The sequence below is a fragment of the Macaca nemestrina genome, chromosome 16, assembly GCF_043159975.1.
Source record: "Macaca nemestrina isolate mMacNem1 chromosome 16, mMacNem.hap1, whole genome shotgun sequence".
Taxonomy (NCBI): domain Eukaryota; kingdom Metazoa; phylum Chordata; class Mammalia; order Primates; family Cercopithecidae; genus Macaca; species Macaca nemestrina.
In genome coordinates, this window is record NC_092140.1 from 8,361,246 (window position 1) to 8,367,391 (window position 6,146).

The window sequence follows — 6,146 nt, forward strand, 5'->3', positions numbered from 1 at the left end:
CAAGGATAGTTTATGTTAAGAAAGGAGCATTCTGTTGAATCACTCAATAATGGTTATTATTTAGGATGAGCAACAGTTAATCACAAAAACTTAAATTCAAAGATACTGCTTAGAATTGTGGGTGAGAAATATCCTAAAATACAACCTTTATTTATTTTGGAACTCGTTTTAATGCAGAATAATCCTAGCGCTATACTTAGTAACAAGAAGAAATCAATTTAAATGTCATGCTGATTTAAATTTAAATAGTATACATTATAAAAATGGCAATTTATTGTTAGTTTTCAGACTCTGTATAGCTATTTTTTTCTCCATTCTCTTCTTATGAAATATTCAGGGAAGATATTATTACTTTCACTTTGCAAATGGGATAACTGAGAACTCAACAAATTATATAATTTATCTCAAGACACAGAGCTGGTTCATGGTAAAGCTATCATCAGCAATCTCATGATTATTAGAGTTATCCCTTTCCAATTCTGAAATCCTCTGGGAAGTGTCAGAATTTACACTCCTCACTGGGAACTAGTATTGCAGTTGGAACTCTGAGGCTTTATTTGGGAGTTTTTACTGATTATAGAAAATCTCTTGTTAAGAGAGGTTTTAATAAATAAAATAAGTTTGGGATATTACCAGATAGCCTCTATATCCTCAGAGCTCCCAGCATCACACCTTTTATAAGAACAGTAAAGAAAAACAAAGTTCCTCCCCTCCTCCTGCCCTGTGTTGTTTTTCCAAAACAAACAAACAAAAAACAAACAAACAAACAAAACTACACACTAAGTGTGAAAGTGATTGGAGTAGGGGAAGGCAAGCTGGGGCTGTACCAGGTCCAGGGTTGAAAAGAATTAGGGGATTATTACAGTTCTCGTTTGAAGACAAACACTTGTCAATGTATGTCAATGAACTTTATTGAACAACCACTATGTACTGGTACTCCTCTTAGGTATTTTGTACACTTAAACATCTAAACCAGGGTTTTCCAAATTTCTTATGATGAAACAGATAGAAGGTGATAATGCTGGCACAGCACACACGGAGAGTGTGACGGAAGGAGATCAATTAAGGATGAGTGGGTCCGTATCTCTACGCACCTGCCACCAGCTGGACGGCTGTGCTGGAGGTCTAAGCCCTGGATGCTTAGCTGTGTGATCTGTGAACCGGCAGCATCAGCCTCCCCTGGATGCTGGTTACAAATACACCTCTCAGGCCCACCCAGACCTGCTGAATCAGAATCTGCTGTTTCCAAAATTCCCGAGCGATTCTCATGCACCTTAAAGCTTTAGAAACACTGTTCTAATTAGTGTTCTTAAAATATTGTTATGGGATACAGGCTTTAGTAAATTCTCAGGATATTCTACCATGTACTCAAGTTTGAGAAACAGGAGATTTAATAAATACTGACGTTTGGATTCCATCCACACAGATTCTGTTTTGATTGGTTTAGGGTGTAATCTGGCATTAACATTTTAAAATTGCCTCTGGTGAGTTTTATGAATGGTAATGTTTGGGAACACCTGTTTTAAGTTAAGCCGTGAGCTAAATTGTTCTTCACCATTTTACAGATGTGGGAACTGAGAAATTATAAGGAAATCTAATTTGTGAGTGGTAGAGCCAGACTTAAGCTTAGACCCTTAACTCACTACTTCTCAGTAGTGGTCTGTGCTGTTTACTATTTTACAGGAGAGTTCTATATTACTATTTTTAATACGTTAGTATTATTTAAATATATTTTTTCCAAAATATGCCTGTGGTGGATGATACTGAGTGGCCACTTGATTGGATTGAAGGATGCAAAGTATTGATGCTGTTGTGTCTTTGAAGGTGTTGTCAAAGGAGATTTGAGTCAGTGAGCTGAAAAGGCAGACACACCCTTTATCTGGGTGGACACCACCTAAATCAGCTACCAGCTCAGCCAGGATATAAAGCAGGCAGAAAATCACAATGGCAAAGCAAACCAAATATGGCCTGAGAAGGACTCCATACTTCTGTATTTGAGTCCTTGTGGATGGACTGTAACCTAGCTTAATAGTCAGACAAAATTTAAAACCTAACTTAATAATATGCACTGTAACAGTGATTGAATGTTGCCAATCCCAGCAGGATTCAACCACTCATAGACTGCTTTTGTTCAAACTGCGTTCAAACAAGGCAAACGCTGAGCTGGAACCAATCTCACTGTTCAATGTACCTCACGTCTGATTCCTGTAGGTCACTTTATCTTTTTTGTTTATACATTTATTCTGATCACAAGGCACCCCTAGAGTCTCTGTGAATCTGCTGTGATTCTGGGGGCTGCCTGATTCGTGAATCATTCATTTCTCAATTAAACTCCTTTAAATTAATTCAGCTGAAGTTTTTCTTTCATCAGTGAAAAGACTAGACTGGCTTAGCCTTCCAGCCTGCGTCTTTCTCTCATGCTGGATGCTTCCTGCCCTTGAATATCAGACTCAAGATTCTTCAGTTTGGGGACTCAGACTGGCTTCCTTGCTCCTCAGCTTGCAGATGCCCTATTGTGGGGTCCTGTGATCATGTGAGTTAACACTTAATAAACTCTCCTTTATATATACATCCTATTACTTCCGTCCCTCTAGAGAACCCTGACTAATATGATGTCTCCATTGAAAAGAAGAGAAAATCTATTTAAAAAACTGATACAGTCATAGTCCTTCAAGAAAACTACCAAAGGAACTCATATGTTGTAGACAGTTATTTTGTTATTGCTCTAAAGACATCAAAATAATTATACACCTTGTTTACAATGCTTTTAAGTTGATCACATTCAACGTTGTGTCCTATCCATTCATGTACATACATTTAATGTCATATTGACTCTTGCCTTTTTCAGTAGTGATCGGTATAAATTATCTAAAAATCAATCCTGAAGGTTATAATTTATTTTTCCATTTTGAACTTTGCCTTTGAAAGATCATTTATGTATTTTAAACACAGTTTTAAAAACTAATCTCCAGAAGTCTAATTTCTCATATTAACCAAATTAGAGAGGTTAATTAGAAGATGAACTCTTAGCTACAGCCATCATTAGAACTTGGGTATTATTTCAAACTCATCTCTCTTCCTAATCTTAGTGGTTGAAACAATTTCACAGGTTAAACCAGCCAACTTGACAGCCCGTGAATGGTTACTCACTGACGGGCCCAGGGAGAGGCCAAATGATGATCGTGTCTCTTAACGGCAGAGCAACAGAATATTTGAAATTAAATAGAATTGGACTTAAATCTCATCCCAGTGGACAACTGGGAAAACTTGGAAACATTAATCTTGCCGAATATTTGTGCATCATTTAATAACTAATACTATATGTACTGAATTAAGTACCTAGCAGGATTTACAACACTGTGTATAAGGAGCCTCGCATGTGTTTCCTGATCTTCGGTGTTTTTAGAGTTAATATTATGACGATGTGTAAATTTGGTGTCGAGAATTAAAATTTGCTTAGCAGTTCTAGTGTTCTATACACTGTTACCTATGTCCATCGACTCCAACTCATTGAGGTTCATGATGCTAAGGTGAATTCTGGATTGAAACCCAGGTCTGTCTGCTTATAGGGACTTTTGCCAACTTCAGGGTTTCCTGCTTTTGCTCAATTGAGCCTTTCAAGGCTCGATCACATTTGAGCTACAGCAAATCATGGCATCCATCGTTCACTGATGGACTATGTTCCAGAAGTTGCGAGAAAAGTAAAGGCGGATAAAAGGAGAGAGACAAGAGGACTCATAAATATTCTGAGGTATATGACTAATCTAGTATAATGGAAGCTCAGAAAATAAATTATATTTCCAAATATATATTTCTGAATTTTTTGGTGTTTGTTATTGGTATTCTCTGAAGGGCCACCTTCTTTTCTTTCTAATGCTCTATGTCCCTACAAAGGAATGACAATTAATTCACTGGAATAAGAATCACACGAATTGGTACATAGTCCCAATCTGCTTGGCATGTCATTTAATGTGGAGCCATTTACCTGGTCAAGTGAATACTTTTAAATTAAACAGTTTTCTTGCACTGTGATTGGTGCCAATGCAGTCTAGGGTGAAGTCTTAAACATAATCCCTATAGGATTTCCTAGGTTCTCCCTCAGAGTTTCTAACTCCATAGATTTGGGGGTGGGTCGCAGAATTTCCATTTCTAGAAAGTTCCCAGGTGATGCTGAAGCTTCTGGTCCAGGTACTACACTTTGAAAACTGCTGTTTTAGTGTTTACATGTGGTAGCATGAGTTAGTTTTACCTGGGGCTTTTAATCCCAAGTTCTGCCACTTAACAGCTGTGCTGTAATTAAGTTATGTGATGTCTCTGTAGTTTGATTTCTTTGTACAATGAGTAAAATAATCGTACCCATTTAAATAAGATTATTGTGAGAATTTAATAAACAAGAAATTTCTTATAAAGCCTGGTATATAGTAATCACTCAATAAGTTATGTCAATTGTCAAAGCAAATGTCTGAATTATAGATGAGGGAGAAATATTGTGAATTCTATAGCATTTTAATGGCCTGTTCTCTCTACCCGTCACTAGCCAGTTTCTATCTGACATTGGTCTGTTCTGTGCCCTTCCTTTCCTGAGGGAACCCAACCACGTTTACTGCCTAAAGCACTCTCGTGGCACTTCTAACATGGGTGCAAGGAGGAAATGTCAAGAAATCGTGACAAACTGCAAGACTCAAATCTCCTTTTCAATTTCAAAAATCAAAACATGTATTCATATCCCATGGCACATATGGATGAAGATATTGTTTTTCTCAGTTAATATTTTAGTTTTGCTTTTGCACCAGAGCCTAGTTTTTTCTGTAAGTGTCCTTTATCAGGCTACTGCAGAACTGCACAAATACTGAATTGCCCCAGAATATTTGCTTTTAACTTGTTTCTTTAAAGCAAATGTAAAACTACAGTGGGTTATATTTACCTAGAGGTTTTATCACCATACACTTAATTTAAACTCATATAAAATTAGGATTAGTTATATTTAGTCTTTTCATCATTCACTTAATATCATTCTTAGTCCATAACTTAGATATAAAAAAATTTGCATTTTTTTCTATCCTCCATTGGCCCTAAATCCCCTTAAACAAAACAAAACCCAAGGCAATATTTTTGCCTGGAAAACTTGAAGTTTGATTAGTTCCACCTACTTTCATGCACTTTAATTTGGGCCCCTTCTCCTCGGTAGTCTAGAATATAAACTTTTTTTTTTCATTTTTAAGAGATCAGTTTGGAAAACCTACCAAAACAAAACAAAATCAATGGTTTCCTTACAGAAAGAAGCCTGGGGAAAGAATTAGCAGGAATTACTCCACGGGTGCCGCTGCTACTAGTTTTTTATGCATGATCGCTTGTCATTTGGCTGAAATCAATGGTTCTCTGTACACCACAAGAGCAGTGGAAATGGGGGGCAAACTGCAAGTTAAGACTGCTCTGAATGTGGATTCAACACTTCACTGCTGTCCTCCAACATGTGCCCTCAAAGTACCACTTGGCTGGGAATTACAAAGGGCTGCATTTAGCAAAGCTTTAATTTAAAATAGTCACAGGTGACAGCTCTATTATTTTTGCACGTTCAGATGCAGCCACAGCTGTTTTTATTTATCTCAGCTGTATACACACCCATTTGTTCTAATTATTAGTTTCTGATGTAGCGGAAGATACATATCTCGAATGCCTATCAAGACTAAATTCAATTAAGGAAATCGTACTTTTCACCTTCACCCCCTTTGGTCCTGCTTGGCTCCTGGAAATTTCCACAACCTAAAACTTTGATCCTCATTTCATCTCCTCCCACTAGAAGCGATTTCCAAAGTTGTCCTAGGTTACTGATCTATTCCAATTTAATAGTTACTGACATTTTTTCCCTGCATATTTAACACACTACAAGCAATTACCATGTGGCAATTATGAATTTAAAAATTTTTAAAAACGCAATGATTGGTTGAGCTCCTGCTACTACTGATAAAACATTGTTAGACCTTTGAAGTATAAAATAGTGAATTCAACCTGCCCTCTGCTTTCTAAAAATTGCCTTTTTGCTCTTAAAAATGCATATACAGCTGTTTTTCTTATAAAAATAATTTCAAGTTTCTTCTATGCCCATAAAATATTTTCAGTTATTTATGATTTCAGGAAGTATGAAA